Raw genomic sequence first — 19,777 nt, 5'->3', positions numbered from 1 at the left:
TCTGATTCTTACAAAATGAAACAGAATAATAGATTATTATTTGAAAAGGTCAGGTTACATGAATGCAAGGGCAATACTTGTCCATATAAGTTGATTTGTGTTCACAGTGGCTGGGAATGTGGGGCAGAGTGTTTCAGTACTTCATTGCTGTTGCTGTGGAATGAAACCTGTTTGTCCTGAAGACAAAGGAAGATATAAGGCTGTTGTAAGGCACAGAGGAAGGCAGCAAATGGTTGAGGAGATAATGTTAAGATGGCACTTTGCCAGTGCTTCCTTTCATGCATAGAGGAGGTTAGTTGTTCTCTGCTAGTACAAGGATTATTTGTTTTTTTATTTGTGGCCTGAAGAACTCATCCTCACTTTGTATTTTAAATTTCTTATTTACTCCATGAACTGAATTTTGTGCCCCTAAGGATGAAGATAGAATTAAGGTAGCAAAATTCACCATTGCCTACTGTGCTGAGAAGTCTTGCTTCTGTTCTGGCAGCATCTGCTCATTCTATGGTTCCTGAAGTAGGGTGTAGACCTACTGACATCCGAGCTTGATGCTCTGATACTTAATCCCTCTTTTAAAAGAAAGTGGTAAATAAATAGTCATAACTTCTATGTCATTTCTTATTTCTGACATCCTGTATTTCCCCATCAAAGCAGGCACAAGTACTATGCAGCATTCTTCCATGCAGATTTAGTGTTAGACACTTGTGCAGCACTGTTTATATTAAGTAATGCTGTAACTCAAGGCAAAATATTCTTATAACTTAACTTACAGCCTACCTATCACCTTTTAAAAAGATAGCTGTAACACTGTGTGAAAGGGGGAGAGCTCATATGTGACCTTTAATTGGGACAATGTGTTTATGCTCCACACACTCTGCCTTGGGCTTTATTCTAGATATTTTGGTCCTTATTCTGATTTCCTGTAAACTAACGCACACTGAGAGGAATTATATGAGGACTAGTGCAGCCACACTGATATAAAAGTGGGATAAAATGGAAGAGATTTGAGGTTATTCTGTCACTACAGAAGTCTGGATTTCCAGCAGAGTTGGTTTTTTTCCTCCAAATACTCTCTGACATAGAGCTTTTTTTTGAAGTATTTTTATTTTACTTCAATGAGTACTGCACAGTCCTTGGCAATTAACTGCTGAGGTAACTTAACTGAATCCCATTGTTATTAAGTAAAATACTCTCCAATTATTCTCATTTGCCTGAAGGACTGCCTAGCAAAATACAGAAATATTTAAGTAGTCTCTGAATCTCAGACAGCATGAGCACAGATCCTAGGATTCTTCTGGGAATCCTGAAAACCATCTATTGTGGAGTAATTCATCACATCCATGTTGTTCTCATGTTGTCCTGGAAGAATAGTGCTACGTCGGTCTCGGTGGCAACCATTAGCAAGTGATTTCTTGCAGCAAGAGGGATGTGTGTTCCTTGCTGGAAAGACTGGTGATATGCCCCTCACTTCTCTGAGAGAGATGCTGCCTCGGATATCCCTTTTTTGAGTTGAGGAGCTAGCTATATCAACTATACCAGCATGATTACTTGTGTTAACCCTTAAAATATTTGCCTGTATCAGCATTTCTAACTGTATGAACTCAGATCTTTATGAATTTTTCCCTAGATATATTTTGTGCCTTCCCCTTCTGTTTCCTATGGAGCACAAGCCCAACAAGGATCTTTTAGAATTTAATGAAATCCATGTCAGTGTTTTCATCAGTATTATCATTCCAGGTCTGAGACTGGAGCTTGTTAATTAGCCAGAGCATCCTCTGGATCGTTGCTTTTGCATCATGCATTAACATTTTAAGGCTATCTTGGGCCTCCTCCATCAGAGTATTTAATTTTAAAACAAATGAATAGCTTGCGTAATTTAATATTTATGATGATATGTTTCAAAGTTGTACGAATTCTGAGTCTGATTATACAGCACTTCAAAAATGAAGGAGATTTTCAAAGAGACAGGTAAAGAAAGGTGTTAAACTTAATTGGTTTTCACTTGAAGATACTTTCCTGATTGGCCTTTGTACCTTTGAAAATTATATCCCAAGAGACAAGGTAGACTAACAGTAGGGGAAAACAAAAATTATCTCTTTTTTACTAAAGGTAAAGTGAAGCATGGGGAGATGAATAGGACTTGACAAAGTCACAAAGGAGAGAATTTAATCCAGATCTTCTGGCAAATGCCTTAAAGGGATATGAATTCTCAGTCTTCTGTTTTACATTTGGGCACTCAAAATATTTCGCATTAATTTCACTCGTTAATCTTAAAATTGCTTAAAAAGTAGCAGTTGGAATTGGTTTAAATTGCATAGTGTAAGTGGTTAATACAGAATTCAGGTATAATATTGAAAATGTGTTAACATATTTTATTCTGTAAATGACTAATTAATATTGAATGAAAGGAAAGTCTTTTCTGTTCATGTATTTCTTCTGACCCTTATTTTCTCAAGTTCATTTGTTGTTTGAGATAGTTTGTGAAATCTTTTCTGCATGAGATCTATTACTGATTTGCAGGTGGTCTGAAAGCAGTATGCAATACACATGTATTCCAGATTTAAGCTGGTTAATGTGGAATTAAACTTCTTTTTGATCTCTGATTGGGTGAGATTTCTAATGCTTTAGGATCATGTTTGCTTCTCCTTCTTCAGTCAGGTAGCTGTCTCCAAATTTTTTGCAGCAATTGCTACAGTGCCTTCCTGACAGGCAGTGGTGTCTGTAATCTACAGACTTTCATGATGTATGTTGTCCACGCTCATGTTCTCTGAGGAGCACACATTACACTCGAAAGCTGTCCGCATCTGCCCTGGTTACATTAGGATCAGTAGGGAAAGCGCTACCAAGGATGCTGATGCTAAAGATGAGGGCCAAAGCAGCAGCAGGACTCAGGGCTGGTAGAAGGGAGGAAGAGGATGAAATACCAGTAGGAAGAGTTGGCTAAGAAATGCTGAGGTATTATCGCTTTCAGGTTTGCTATGCAGATGAGTGAGAAAGGTAATTCACTCAGTTTTAGTATGTACTGTGTTAAACCTAAGTTGAAAATAATTCCTGACATAAACGTTTCTTTAATGCTTTGACATGGAAATCCTTAGCCCCCTTGATGTACAAAAATACTGTTTATCTCCAATCTCTATATTGAACTCTACATTAGAAAAGTTGGTGGGGGTTATTCATAGCTCCTTTTAGTTCAGCATGATTGGTTCAAAGAGTAACCTATTTTTCAATGTTTTCATACGTCAATCAGACTGCACTCAAATGTGTTATAATGAAGCACTTGAAGTGAAATTTTCACCTCTAGAACTCATCTGCATTGCTATTTTTGATCACAGTCTTTAAAAAGCCTTATAAATAATATTCTCAGAGAAGATAAAGTACTAAAATTTCAAACTTGGTATGCCATCTAATGCCATTCAAGAAAGCAGTACATGGTAGTATAACGGGTGATAATTATTAGTATTTCCGTATTGTGTCAAGATGCAGATACTTAGAGAAACGGAATATTTGATTACAAACAAGTGTCCTGATGAATGTTCCATTGCTACTTATGTCTTAGTAGCCTGGAGATTAAGAGAAAAATACAGTTTAAGGAAAGATATCCGAGTAATTTGTTACATTTCCTTACTTTTAAATAAAGTTTCATCTTTGGTTCCAGCTTTAGGTCAGCATTTTCTTTTTTTTTTTTTTTTTCTTTAAAGGTCCAGGATTATAGCTGTAGCTGTATAATGAATATTTTACCATTTTTTCAATATACTGCCCATACAAGAACAAGTCATTCTAATCTCTCTCTCCTTGTGACTTTTCAAGTATCATGTATTTGTTAATAGACTTATCAAAGAATAGTATATCTCCCTCAGATTTATTCAATTTGCTTTGTTTTCGTAGCTTTTTGAACTACTATTCACAAGAACATCTGCTCTTTCTCAAGAACATCAGTGTAACTGATGGTCACTCAGCACTTCTGAAGATCTTAGCCTTTTATTTTAGCAGGCGAAATCAAAGATGTGCACTGAATGGTAAGAAGGAGCATATACTAGGGATAGCCATAGACAGGAGAATTTGATATTTTTTACACTAACGCATTCTTACTCAGTAAACCAACAGTAGGTGAATATAGAGTCTTTATTATATGGGGAGCAAGTTCACTGCAGAAGCTGTAAAAGACATTGACTCATGCTAATTTATAGAAGAAATGATATGGCCATAAGTCCATTCTAGGTTTTTTTTTTCAAGTATTATTATTCCACAATCAGAATACAGGTAACAGATGTTCTCAGTATAAAAATAGGTATATATTTAATTTTTTCATCATATTTCAATTAATACAGGGTGAAATATGTCATATTGTAAGTACATCATAGTGTAACGGGCGTGCACGTGGGCCTTAGCAAGTTTCTTTACCTTCTTAGGTCAAACATTGCCTGGTATGTAATTTTTACAAGTAACTACTAAATGGGATTTAATTTCTTCATGGAGTCATGATTTTGTTTGTTTGGCTATTTATGCCATGGTTGGAATCTGACACCCACCAAATGGGATCAATATAGTAAGCCAGAAAATGGAAGAGGTTTTAGTTATGAGTCTGTGTAAAGCAGACTCGTGCAACATCTTTTGCGTTGTAATATCTTTCATTCCTTTTCTGTTAAGATGGTAGGGCTTAAATAGATACTTAGATTCAGAAAGCTATTGTTAGCACTGAGTGGTTTGTGACTTTAGGATGGAGGAGATCTGGGGCTGTCCTCCCTTAGCCTGGGGAAAATTAAGAAAACGGGCTAAGAAATTAAGAAACAGCCTCGCGCCAGCAGCCCTGCATTTGAGGAAGCCTTGTCAACTGTGAAACCTGGGCTTCTAGACTGATGGCGTAGGAAAAGCTCTGAACTTCTGCTTCTGTGCAGGCTGATTCTCAGCAATACTGACACATCAACTGTCAGGGGGAGACTCAGGGTCCTCGTCCATTAGTAAATTGGGTGTTTGATAACATGACTGGATTTAGATAGATTCTGGATGTTAAGGTCTGACTAATTTTGGCCTATATAGCTCATTAGATTGGGATTTGGTTATTTTTAGTCAGAGTATGGCATTTGAATATCCACAGAACTGGTTTGGGACATATTTTTCAATGGATACATTTACTCTGTTCACAAGCATTTTAAAATAGGGGCAAGCAGTAAAATGTGTTGGCTATTCAGCTGGAAGTACTGAAGTAAAAGGATCATTTACTGTAGAGAAGTTACATATACATTGATTGTTCTCTATGTAGTCTTGAGAATAACAGATGCGTAAGATTTGCTTCAATGCACATGCATCTTAGCTCTGCTGGTAGTAATTTAATGTGTGGTTTTAAGTGGTGGATATCTACTTATTTTCTGAGCTGGTACTTCATACATCTATTGAAAGTAGAAATCTCCTTCAGACCAAAAGAACCAGTTCTTGTTTCTTTGAGTGTGTGAGATTTAGCTCCAAAATGCACTTTCAAATGCACTTTGTAGATATAATGTCATTATTTGTTATGTTTTAGTGAACTATGTTTAGTACCAGATTAACATCTGGTAGTAAAGTGATTTTTCGTGCATAGAACTGGGAAATAGTTAGTGGAAAATAGCATCTGATTTTTTTTATTTTTTATTTTTTTTAAGTTTAGCTCTTCTAAAGGCATACAGGAGGAAGGAGACACTGGAAACTTTTGATCTTATTCAGTGTTAACTGTGTTAAGAATTTGATGCTTTGCCTCTTAAAATGGCAGTCTCAGATTAATATTATTCTTAAAATAAAACAGTCTAAAGGTGCAGCTGAATTTTAGATTAGCTTTTACAGCATGACTAGTGTTTCTCAGATTAATAGGAAATCATAAAAATTAGAGAAAACAATATAGGTTATTTTGTCAGTCTCGCTACATAAACATTAAGTTTTAAGGTTTGCACAAAGTCTGTGATTGGAAGTTATTAAAAGACTATGGCATCCTGTGAGGGAACTGAAGATGAGGAAAGCTGAAGTAATTTTCTGCAGAGTCTCTAGATCCCATAAGGCAACAAAGCCCAGAGTTCCAGAACTGAACTGTAGGCTAAATGAGCTAGTGCACTGTTCCAGAAGCTAAAAGTGCTAAAGCTGAAATCAGCATTACAAAGGAGAAATGCAATGACCTGTGTAACTTTTGATTGATTAATTTTGATAATAACCCAAGATAAAGGAAGTGATAATTGATTTACACAGGATTTAGAAGAAGGAGGGTAATTAATGCCAGTGAGAATTTTTTCACAGAACACATCTTGTTGTCATGAAACTTTTTTTTTTTTCTTCAATCTTTTGAAGGCATGATATGTTTATTTTATAAAGGTAGCAGCACAGACTTATGGAACATCTTGTATGGCACTCTATGGAATTCACAGTAAAAACAGGGCTTTAGGATAGTAGTTAATCACATGGATTTCAAATTTACACAAGCTGAATGATAGATCTTCAAAAGTATTACCTGTCAATGAAGAGTCATCATTGAATGGAGATTTTCCTACCAACATTTTTCAGGTGGCAGTACTAGATTCAGTACTAGTCAACACCCTCTTTGTTTATTGGATAGAAAATTGCTACTCTCAAAGTATGTGAATGGTAAAACATAAAGGATAGCATAAGAGTCAAAAAATAAAAAATAAAACCATACAAATTCACATGTGAACTAAAAAACACTATTTTAAGAGTGAGCACAATGAAACATTAGAACAAATTACTTTGGAAAAGATGGATTTATTACATCTCTTTGTATCTTTAGATAGGCTTTTTTTGTATATGGTATTCTTTACTCACATGAAAGCAACTGATCTCAGTTAAAGAATTTTTTTTTTTTTTTTTTTTTTTTTTTTTTAAGAAAAGTATAAGGTAGACAACATAATTGCTGTGTTTGGCTTCAGACTCTCAATTGTTCCAGAAAGGATATTATTAAATACAGCTGTGTTCTTACATGAGATGACTGTTAAGTACCAACCATACCAACAATACCAACCATGCAATAAAAATCATGTCCTGGAACTTCTAGTCTGTGAATATGTGTGTGTGTATGCTTGATTTTGTGTCTATGAATAATACTTCTGAGCTTAGGGAAACCGTTCATATCCATAAAATTATTTGCATATACAATTACAGCAGTGAGACCAGAGATGTAAACTGTGGAAGATGGAGTGCACAGAGAAAGATTTAATATTGAGGAAAAAAATGAGCTCATGTTTATGTGATTGAATAGCTTTGGTCCGTTAATAAATATTGGGCTGTGAAGTAAATTTTTTCCACGCTACTGACTAGAATCTGCACCTTTGAAAGTTCATGTTAATACTGTATTATTTGGTATTCTCAAAGATGTGTATATGGAGCTTTCATTAGTCTTCCTCACCTGATAAGAGTAAATAGCTGTAGATTGTACTTTACTGGGTTTATCAATTTGTTTTCTCAATGTGTGCAGCATCAACAGTTCTCTCTTACATACTTTGCAGGCGTTGTTTCAGAAAGTTTGGTTTCATTGCAGCAAAATTAACTTTTGAAGATGAGAATCTGGAGGATTAAAACCTGAAACATAATGTAAGCTATATTTTTCTTAGATGATATCGTGCAGTCGTTAGAAGCTATCCGTTTACAGTCTTACAGATCTGTACTAATAAATTCTGAAATAAAATACATTATCAGCCTTTCTGGCATTTGCTTACTTGTTATGAAAAAGTAGTGACATATCCCTGGAACCTTGTAAACAATAAACCCCCACATTTTCCTAAAATTTACGTTTGTTTTTAGTCTTCCAGTACGTCGTATTATATAGAACTTAGAGTATCCCTGTTTAATACTATACATAGGTTTTGGAGATATCTCAGATAATCTTAATTTGTCAGGGTGCAAAGGCACATGTCATTTGGGTGTATGATGAGATTCGGGTGTGTTTTCGTGAAAATCTTCATTTCACAGTTACTTGGACTAGATCAGTTTCACATGTCTGGCTAAAACCGCATTTTATACAATTACATGAAGTTGTTGTCTCAAGCCTTAATATTTCATAACTCTCGAAACCAAGGTCAAGTTCACTTCTATGGAAACCAGAAAGGAAAAGTCATTTGACTGTAGAGGCACTACTGCTTTCCCTGCTCTAGCTTTTCTTCTTCTGCTTTCCTGATTGTTTTTTTTTTTCCTGTCCAGTACAGAGGCGATACCAAGGATACTTACTTATGGTGTAAGTAGATAAAAGTTGGAAGAATCCAGTCATGGAAAGTGTCAGAGCATTACATAGGCTAAGTGAGGGTTTACCGTGGTCCATTTGTCCCAAAGCCGGTGGGGGTTTTGGGGGTTTTTTTTGTAACACTGCTGTGGAAAATAAAATCATCTAACATATTGTGGATCATTTAGTTTATCTCCTAGTGAAGCCTGGAGATGAGTATTTGTGGAGCTGACACACTTTAATAAATCTGCTTCGTGATGATCTTTCTGAAAAATGCAATTGATATAGATAATTGATGCCTTAAGTGCAAGTACTATTATTCCATTTGGTCAATTCCCAGTGAAGTCCAGGAGAGGTTTTTTTTATGAAAACTATGATGGTAGCTTATTGACCTTCATGCTCTGTATGGACTAATAGGAGTGACTTTCCATTTCAAAGAACAAAAAATATTTTTCATGTGTGACTGCGAAGGGAGTGATTTGTTCATGCATAGTTGCTATTGGGAAGTTTAAATGTCAGACCAGAGGTTTCAGGGCAAGGTAAAGCTTTGCCAGCAGTAAATTACTTTGGCCTTATTGCAGGGTTGTGCCATGAGGGGAGGTTTGCAATAATTTACCAATGTGGTGAGGGAGTTCCTCCCAAGTATTACATGTGATTTTCTATGTTCTGCTCCAAAAAAAGTTTATTAATTTGTGTATGTTATAATTGAACGTACTCTGGTCTTTGATTACAGTAACAAAACAGAAATGTTGACTGCAAATTTCTCCTCCACTTTAAAAATCTGACTGTTCCGCTTCTTATACCGTGTTTATTTGTATATGTGTCCCCTCTTACTTGGATAATGTGGTGTCACATGTCTGTCCTGCCTCTGTGTGTAGTGTTAGAGATGTGCAGTATCATTCAGTAGGATTCTTAGATTCCGAAAAAGTGTTGATGATATATTCGATACTGGGAGTGTGTGGGGAGGGGTAAGGAATATGTGGCACGTAACGTGTTCATGTGTGTGACAAATAAATGACCTATTTTTGCTTTTTCTAGTGATATACTTTAGATTATGTTGTGTTCATAGCAGCAGGTTCTAGATGGATGTCTAGCGAAACAATCCACTGCATGGGAAAGGGTAGCAGGTTGACTTTCACAGCAGATCTGATGTGTCTGTTTTTCTGGGTCAGCTTTACGACAAGGCTCAGAAGGGTGTCTTTGGTGAACAGATTTGCACTTTGACCAGTGGGGGGTTTTTGGGGGGAGTACTGCTAGCAAACATTTCTGGTAGAAATACTACAGATCACCAGTACTGTGTAGTTCAGAAAGAGGAAGTATGGCACGTGAATGCTGAGCTTGGGGAAGTATAAATTGGTTACAAACGGTAGTATCCATCTTGCAACTAACTCTGGGCCTGACTTCTAACATTAGGTGCTGCAATAAAAATACAAATTTTGCTCTCTGTGTGATTTGGGTTTGTTTGTGGTTTTTGCTGGGGTAGTTTGAGCCATCCTGGTTAGCTAACTGAGAACCACAGCTTCTGCAGGTGTGTATTGTGCAGGCTAATGGGGCTAGTGTTGATCATTAAAATAATCCATAAGTTTACTTTCATAGTTTACTTTTCTAGGTGAGCCTTAATTCACTTTTAGTGGAACATATGTAGTGGAAGCTTTCTCTCCTTATTTTTTGTCTTTTTGTGCAAGCATATTGAAGACCAGTGAACAATACGTTACTGCATGCATAGTCATTTGGCATCCAACCTCACAATGACTGTCCTGTTTGGAACACTTACGAGATCTTGAGATATTATAGATATTATAACTCTTCAAATAATAGAGTGTACATATCTAGAGGGACAAGTAACTTCTCTCTTCTTTTTCTTCCTGTGGGATATAGAGAAGCAAGACTGTAATGTCTCTGGCATGAATTATTTAATATCCATTTGGAGGGTTTGAATGATGCATCCCAAAATGAGTAGCATGGCAGAATCTGATCATGATTTAAAATACCAGCCATTTGAAAATGAGGTCTTGTTGTCAAATCCTAATCCTCTTACCTACTTAAGCAGTGTTTTTATATTAGCAACAAATGCTACTACAGCACAAAACATTAGGGAAGTCATGCAGTTCTTATCATAGAATCACAGAATGGTTTGGGTTGCAAGGGACCTTAAAGATCATCTAGTTCCAACCCCCTGCCATGGGCAGGGACACCCTCCACCAGCCCACGTTGCCCAAAGCCCCATCCAACCTGGCCTTGAACACTTCCAGGGATGGGGCATCCACAACCTCTCTGGGCAACCTCTGTCAGTGCCTCACCACTCTCACAGTAAAGAATTTCTTTCTAACATCTAACCTAAATCGACCCTCCTTCAGCTTAAACCCATTACCCCTTGTCCTGTCACTAGACTCCCTGAGAAACAGTCCCTCACCGTCTTTCCTGTAGGCCTTACAAGTCCAGTTTATCAATGTTTTATATAAAACTGATTAAATTGCATTTTGTTAAACCTAGGTTTCACAGTATCACAGTATGCATGTGACAACTGACACTGACTAGTCTTCCTGCTACTGAATACGTGGAAGAAAAAACTTGAACACCATTAAGTCCAGGAAAGTACTGCTTTTTACATAATCAAAAATCTGTTTGACTACATCCTTTAATTACAAATGCAACCATTCCATGCTCAAAAATATTTTGGATTAAAAACTAGATGTAAAAATATACGTTCCAAAGGAAAAAAACACCCAATGTTTTCAGTGTATTCAGTTGGGTGTGGAGACAGGTTCCCTTTGTTAATATAGTATTTTCTTTGCTGGATGTTTGTCATAATGTAATATCTTAAGCTGTTTCCTAAATTTTACCATAAATAAAAGTAGTATGCTGAATATTGAGGGTGAACCTGTGGTCATGGAAAATAAGTCTTCAAAGTTACTTTACCTGATGTGCCAGAGAGCTTGCTTTTATCTGCTGATGGAAAAAGATGGGAGAATTTTAATGTGGTACTTTGTACATTTTCTGGTTGATAGGAGTATAAGAGTCTGGGGTAAGTGGATACTTTGGAGAAGTACAGCTACCAGAGCTATGTTCTGTAGTTTCTTAATTACTTTTGTTAAACCTTATAACTCTCTATACTTTTAAAGTACTGAGATGTTTGGAACCACTCATGGCATTCCAATTGCAGTCTTGCCACTTACATAATTTATGCTATGTAATTTTAGCTCTAAATATTTGATTGCTCTGAAATCCTCCTATCAAATGGGAGCATACCTGCTTGATTTTTACCTTCCTTAAAAATGCCATTAAAATTCCTAGCAGTTTGTACTGAGCATTGGCAACAAGTATATCTGAGTTAATGAGGCATATGACTTCAATTTAGTTATAGGAAGGATAAATGTAATTCAGTATCATATAAAAGGCATCAGGAATCAGAGGGAGACTGTCAGTAGATAAAGTTAAATGAAGAAAAAGTCCAGTAAAGGAAATTAAATTTACACTATATAATTTTTTACTGCCTGACTTTTGTATTTATTACTAGTTTGATGTAAACTTTGCATCTGAAATGTGGTTCAGTCCTGTGAGGTCTCATTTATTATAAACACCTTACACTGATGGTCATATTTTTTAAAAACTAAGATGATGATTTCAAAATATGCAAATGCTGCTTAACAGAAAACAAAGGCCGGAACAAGCGATGCAGGTTTATGCTTGTCTCATGTTTTGTAGCTGTAAATTAAATAAAAAAAATTTAAATTCATAAAGTAGTACAACATATAACAATATATTTAAATATTTCACACCAAGCATACATATTTCTCCATGCTTTGTTTTATAACTGCTGGTATTATAGCTTCCCAATTTTGTTAGGAAGTCACCATTTAAAGGCCAAAATTATTTTACCCTTTTTTTGAAAGGTAAAACTGGAGTTTTGAGTGTGGCACCTTGTGTTGCATAAACTGAATTTTCCTTGGTTCAGTAGAAATCTGAATACAGTATCAGAACTGGGTCTTGGGTAATCTTAGTTTGATCTGACCTTTATAAGCATTGTATTGTCACAATTTTCAGTTTCCTTTGCTCCCCAGGGTGACAAAGGTCTTCTCTGTCAAGCAGGATACTGGCATGCATTTTCAAAGAACACTTCTTTTAAAGCCCTGTAGTTTATCCAAGAGGTAGTTTTAGCTTGTAAAAACACAATGTTCTCTTCCCACACAGGCTAAAAAACCAGTTTACTCTTGGAATTTCCAGATGCAGTGCTTTTGTGTAAGAAAACACAGAGTACATTGCGGGGGGGGGGGGGGGGGGGGGGGGGGGATTTCTAAGGAGCTAATGGTGATCCCTTGCAGCTGTAGTGATCTGTTTGAGAGTCACCTGCACTGTGATGGATATCAGAAGAATTGAAGATGATGCTAAATTCTTTGTGCCTGATGTTTTTAAGTAAACACTAGTTCTTGTGGGAGTTGTTTTTCCCTGGTGACAAGATAGTCCTCTCAATGAAATCTGTGTGTATGTACAAGGAACAGCTCTCATTTTGCTGTGATAATACTGAAGAACCAAACTTAGGGAAAAATTCTGAGAGTTAAATGCATCTTTTGTGTGACTGATTTTGCAGTGCTACAGAACAATTTCACTAGGAGTCCATGTGGCCCTTAAAGGTCAATTCAAAATGTTCAGATTTGAGATATTTTCAATAAAGCTTCATACATGTTTAAATGAAAATATACATAATCTGGAAGGAAATCATTGCTGAGAAACTAAGGATCCAATATTTTATTCCTTTTTGATTCATTGTTTTATTCTAAATATAAAATTAATTAAAAGCAGCAGGTTTTAGTCACTCTACCTCAGAAGATTTCTTAGTGTAGTTTTAATCATATTTATCTTACTCTGAACACTTACAACCTTGATGTCCAGACAGATCATGTTTTTCAGTGTTCATACTTTGTTATAAATGTTGACTAAAATGTGCTAACGAGTTGAGTAAGTATCATCAGATGAAGCTCTTCAGTCATATTTCAGTGTCTCATACAGCATCAAGAAGACAAAGATCATTGTGAAACTGGGTTGTAAGTGCTTTTTGAACTTTGCCATCATGGCCAAGATAGATGTAAAAGACATTTACAAGCATTGAAATGTCAGGTTTTTACAATATTGCTGTCTATAGTAGAACATCATAGTCTGCCCATCCCTTTTTTAATATTAGGTCCCTAAAATGGTGGAGGTAATCAGGTGACTGCACTGCGTAAATAGGCAAACACATCACAGTAGTGGTGTGTAACATTTAGGCTATTTAAACTACAACTGTTCTCTGTATATAGCATATTAATTATCATCAGCATATTTAGATTTTTTTTTTTTTTATGCAGAGAAAGAATGAGTCGATATAATTTAGAATTATTTTTATGTACATATTTGAATCATGGCAGTTTGATAAGACTCAGAATTTGGGAAATGTCATGCATTTAATTTCTATTTAGTTGTTTTGCTCTGTGATGCTGGGCAAGACTGACATGTTAGGTACCTTGCTTGCCTTTAGTTGATTTGAAAAGTACTTTGAGGCCTATAGGAGAAAGGGCAGTGTTAAATCTCCCTAAAAATTTTATAAACAGCTGATTTGCATTTATAGCAATACATGTGATTGATCATCAAAGACAGAGAGCAAAGCAGGATGTTTATAGCCAAATAAGATAATCAGACGGGAGAAAACAGAGGAGTATGCTTGCCATAGAATGAATACAATTCCTAGAGACTCCATGATTTTTTTCAGTAGATTTTGGTAGTCAGGGCAAGGAAACCACTAATAATAATTTTTTAGGAGCTGTCAAACCTTCTTCCTCTAATGATTTGTCAGAGTGTAACAGGTTTTTACAGAAGAGAAATACATACTTGTGAATCCTTTGCTGTGCAGCTTCTCTGGCCTTTCCTACCTGTTGATGATGATTTAGCACAAGACATTTGCAGTAATAAAGATGCTAATCTGTTGCTTTCTGCACTTTTACATGGTCTGTGATTAATAAATTCTGTGGCTCTTTGTTTAGATAATTTTACTTCATCTAGATGTGGTCTTATGCTTCTGCTTTTTAAATGCATTTGCCTTGCACCAGTTACTAACACAGGTGGCAATTCAGCTCAAGAAATAGAGAATGATTATTTGTGAAGAATAAGCTTCCTTGCTGTAGCTCTGAAGCTGGGGATCACTGACATGTTGTAAGAATAATTGGTCATTCTTTATTTCTCCTGTTGAAAACTTACTTAGAAATTTTAATCCATTTTCAAAAGCTGCTAAGGTTTTAACTTCAGCTGGATTCACATAAAAGAAGGAAGGTGACCTGAAGTAATGACAGGTACATGTCTCCAGGTGAAAGGTGAACTGTAGAAATACCCAATAAATTATTATTTTTTTTATAATATAGGCTTTTATTTATACCAGAATCTTAACGTTGCAGGAAAAGGCACCAGTGAATGCTTAGCTGTAATTAGTGGTAGAATAAGGTCTGCAGTGAAGTGCCACTTGATTATACTTTAGATGTGTCAGGTCTATTTTATTACATTAATCTGAATTAAATGGATTTAATGGGCCATATGGTACTCTTCATTTTCTCAAATTTGTAGTATAAACCTGTAATGTGGTGCTGAAAACCAAAATGAACTCCAGAGAAATAAAATTATTCAATTACGATAGCACGTGCGTCCTTGCACTGACATGAACCACTCCTTGATTACTGTCTAACCACATGGCTTGCTTTCCTTCCAGTCTAAAGGGAGGACTTGATTGACACAGTGGAGACCAGCCTGAGCAACTGAGTGATCTAAATAGTGCTATTATGTGTGTTTTACTGTAAGAATAACCAGCTGAAGAAATGTAGTTTGCCTGCTCTACAACAGGGAGTTAGTTCTTACAGAGCGTGTTGCTGATAATTTATTCTAGATGCATTCTTAAAGATTTTAATTATTTATTTTTTTTTGCCTACATAAAAGCTAACATTTAAAGGATCGTTAAGTAGAACCTGACTGCAACTGGTGAAGTAATGCATAGCAATGAAACTTTTTTCCCAAACTGGGAATTCACAAATTGGTTTTGTATATATGAAAGGAGAGATTCTGTTGATTATCAGAATTAAAATTAATGAAACTTGTCATGGTATAAAGAGAGGGGTTTTTGTAAATGACACCACTTTAGATTTAAGCATACAAGAATAGCAGATGAGTTGGTGGGTAAAAAATAAATAAAGGGAAAGCAGAATGCCAAAGTGCTACACAGTTGCTATTACATTATGATTGACAAATTATTTGGCATTGAAGAATTTTAAAATGCTTTTAAATCCTGTGTTTCTGGACATTGGCATTGGTGTAATTTTCACCCCCATGCCAGTCAATCCTGTGACCCACATCCCCTAGTAGTATTTTTCTTAGGAGTGACCTTCATTTCCTAGCAGTAGTAATTTTTTTCGCAGTCAGTCTTTGAGCTCCGTTCTGCATTGATGCCTACTTGGCTTGCAGAAAGGATCAGTCATTCTGTGACCAAGCATGGAAGCGGTCCTGCTTGTCATAAATTACAGTTACAATTTTGCAAGACGATCTTTTCCTTGTTTCCCTGACTGGTGCATATTGAAAGAAACTTGAGGCAGTGCTTGTACATTTTGGTAGGAGTGTGTTTCATGTGATACAAGAACTGATCTTTCCATCACTTAACTAAGTGATGCTCGTGGACTATGAAATTAATTTCTCTGTCAGCAACAGGAGTGTCTACAGTGCAGAAAGATCGAACAACGATTTAGGATGGTCCTCCTAATATAAGGATGAGGAGGGACAGAGATGAAAGCAGCAGTTACTAACATAACCAGTATGTGAGTAATAGTCTTATAAATAGGTAATTGTAGGTATGGCTTCAGTTTTGTGTCTAGCTGCTGGGTTTAATGGGTTTAAGTGCAGCTGGTATTAGACTTAATTGATGTTACTTTTATCTGCAAAACACTAATAATAAATACAAGGCTAGGCTGCCTGGACATTGACAAGCAAATCTGTATAAATAAAGGAAGTCCATTCACTAATATAAACAAAAAAAGTTTAATCCCATTTGAGGTTTGATATACTTACTTCCTACAGATGCTGATTCAGTAAGATACAACTTTCCCCTGTGTCTTGCTTTTAAGGCTGTGTGAATGTCCTGCAACATCTCAAGCGGCATTAGACACCTGTATTTAGACAAGCAGACAGCCTAAAATGTCCCCGCCCACGTCCCATCATTCCCATGCCTGCCATGATTCTTCTGCATGCTAAGACTATCTCATTTTTGCATCTTACTCCAGGAAATTGTTCCTGGATTTCTTTTCTTGTAACTGTAAGATAGGGATGGAGGAAGAGGCTTGTTTTGCTGATTTCTTCAATTTCTTATTCGCTTTGATTTGTTATTGTATGTGAAATGTGGCAATGCTGTATGGTGGGCTGCTGTTCTTGCATTGACTTAAGTTAATAGCTTGCCTCTTAGTTTAACAACACTTCATTGATGGGAAAGTTTTATTAATTGTAGAACATTATTATTCTTTATCTTAAAGTCCATTAATTTTAGGAAACATTTCATTTGTTTAATGAATGCAAAACACACTAAATGAACTTGAAGAACTAAAAGACTTGAAGAATGCTGATGTGTTAGAGTCTACATAACAATGAAAATAAATTGGAAGAGTACAGTGTCTTGCATGTAAGGCATTCTCCCATATTAGTGCAGTGTTAAATATTTATTGTTGAACTCGTCATTATCAGGGGCTTGTGTGTCAGAACAGTGAAAGTTGAACAAAGCAGTTAAAGTCTTAAGGTGCTAGCACTATTGAATTGAACATTTCTGTCATAAAATTATAAATTCTGTACCATAAAGCATGATGATGTAAAAAACAAAAAGTACTGTATCTCATTGTACTCTTAACGAATCTGTAAACATTTCATATGTAAAATTTCATACTTAAAATATATTTCGATGTTGCTGTAGTGAGGAAAAAAGTAACAGATTCTTTTTGAATCGTTAATATGGAATGTAGTAAAGTGTTTTCTGAGGGACAGAAAGCTGGCTAAAAGTCAGGCTTGGGTTTCTGAAAAAGGAAGATGTCTTTTTTTTTTCAGTTCGTGGTATGCTGGCAGAAATGGGGGCTGGTGTATACACAGAATTATCTGACTCTACCATCATTTTCACCTCTTAGCAACAATACAGAAAAGGGAACAATATCAAGAGACTGTTAATTAGCTGTGTCCCTGCAGTATCTATAACCTTGATTCCTTTTTTTTTGTGAAACCTAATCTGCTTAGTAGATAAAAATAATGGTCCAGCTTTCTAATGTTCCTGATACTTTGCCAGCATTTTTGGGATATAGGTGAGATGGCACTAATGGAAAATACCTTAGAATGTCATTGCTACAGTTACACTAGTTGAATTCTCACATATTAGATTAAAAATTTTTGGCATTTTTTGCTGTGTGAAATGTTATTCATTGTATGAAACCTTATTTTCCATTTCTAGTACCCTCTATTACCCCCCTTTCCAATTGGGAATTCCAAGTATAAATTCCAAGTCCACACTTGTACCTCCAGTCAGCAGCTTACAGTATTTCTTCTCTGAAAATCCTGTAACAAATTCTGAATATGAATACATAGGGGATGATGAAAGGTTAATGTTTGCTTAGTAGAGTAAAAGGTATAAAGATTTAGATTTACAAGGAAAAAAAAAAAAGTACATTCATTTTCCTGCTCCATTTCCTTACCTCTATGAGGAATATATTTAGATTTTGATGGTCCTTCCTGTGTTTCAAGATATACCTTTTCTTGATTACTTCTTGAAAATTAATTCTGGATACTCTGAATTGTTCCATAAATTGTTAACCTGAGTAGGTGCAAGTAGCATTAGCCTTGAAGACTTTGCTGCCATTGTGTTTACGGAGAGCTAGGATCAGGTCTTTTTAGAAAAACAAGACCCTTCCATGTAGTATGTGGCTTGCTTATGGATCACTGACTCTTCAGCTCTGTTTGCCATTTCTGATATTGAATTTATTTGCCCAGCAGTTTTATTGGGATTAATTTGGTCATTTAACTTTGTGGTTTCCTTTGGTAGGTAACTCTGGGGTTTTTTGCTTATTGCAGAGATTTTCCTATTGAACCCAAAAGCTGTATTTCACATCATTCAGTAAACTTTTAAACATTAAAGGAAGAACAGACTACTCATCATTTATAAAACTTGACCAGATGTGTTGGGCAGTATGAGGAAGTTAGGAGATAGTCTAGTAGTATAGTATGCTGTGGCATACTTAAACATCTTGTAATTCCTGAAAGGAGCAATCACTTAAGAGTGGATCTTGTGTGCATATATATGCATAAAATTATAAACACGCCTTTTTGTGTGGATGTGTGCTCTACGGTGTTTTTGACTGGGAAAGATTGTAGAAGATAAAGTGAGGTTATTTAAAAACAATTTTTGAAATGCTATGTAGTTTGGGGTTCTGCTGTTTCTGTTGTAGCTTCGGGTTTTAAAAAACAAGATTATTGACTTTATTGAAACTGTTTAGATAGCAGGTGGATTTGTATGCCTTTGAGCAGCCACACCGTGATGATGTTAAATGTCTTCTCAATGTGATTGAAACCTTCTCAAGCATGGTGTAAAGGGGGAGTGAAACACAGGAACAAAAATAAATAAAAGGATGCCTTCAAATTTAAAAACTCAAAAAAACACTCTTAACCTAAATCTAGAAAAAAATCCCTCAAACCCCCTGATTTAAACTTTTGTCTGCAATATTTTAACAACTATGACTTACAAATGACACCTAAGGTTAATGCTACGTTAATGTTTAGTTTTTATTATTCTTTTTTCTTACTGTGCCATGGAGAGCTAGGATTTTGGCTGCTGTAAATCACGTTGCTCCATGGGTATCTTTAAAGGGGATTTTCTAGTATTTACTAGAGATGGACTGCATATACAGAAGTGATCTCTTGTTTCTATTTTGCCTATAACTCTGAGTCTTTCTGGACAGACTTTGCACAACTGTGAATACGCAAGAATAGCGGGAGCAGAAACATTTAGCAAAAAGAGTGATATAGCTACCTTTCTAAAATACTTACGAAATGGAAGATATTACTTGAAGGTATTTTAGAATAGTTTTCTGTGAGAATCTGCAGCCCTTACCTTTACTGGATAATATGCAATTGCATTCTTCATAGCACTGAAGTGAAACTGTGAAGCAATAATTATGCTAATTTAAATATGGAAAAATACCAAGATTTGTGTCTCTCTAACTCTTAAAACATTTTTCTGCTAACCCCAGGAACTTTAATACACAGAATCTGGTGTATTTTAGTATTAAAGGAGAAGTAATCTTACACTGTTCTTATAGCAAGTTAGTAATTTAGTAAGTCTGAGGAAGTTAAGTTATAGTATATAAACTGCAAAATGTAAATAATCTCTAGTACTTCAACTTCTTAACATTTTTAATAAGACCTAAGTAGCTTATTTGCTGTAATAGATGTTGAAAGCCTTTGTGCCTACTTTTTATTAAGTGTTTAATTACCTGGTGTATTTGAAAGCTACACTAATACGTGGCACTCAGTCTTGGGCTTGTTTTCCAGTTTTCATCTTAT

At 35.8% G+C, this 19,777-nt stretch overlaps 1 protein-coding gene across 8 annotated transcripts in view; it reads left to right on the top strand.

The window, feature by feature from the left end:
* The window catches only part of NAALADL2 (N-acetylated alpha-linked acidic dipeptidase like 2), a 488,624-nt gene that overhangs the window by 382,502 nt on the left and 86,345 nt on the right, over positions 1 to 19,777 (top strand). The gene's annotated exons all lie outside the window — the stretch shown is intronic.

The sequence above is a fragment of the Balearica regulorum genome, chromosome 9 (genome assembly GCF_011004875.1).
Source record: "Balearica regulorum gibbericeps isolate bBalReg1 chromosome 9, bBalReg1.pri, whole genome shotgun sequence".
NCBI classification, from domain to species: Eukaryota; Metazoa; Chordata; class Aves; order Gruiformes; family Gruidae; genus Balearica; species Balearica regulorum.
This window is presented reverse-complemented; position numbering and strand designations above follow the sequence as displayed.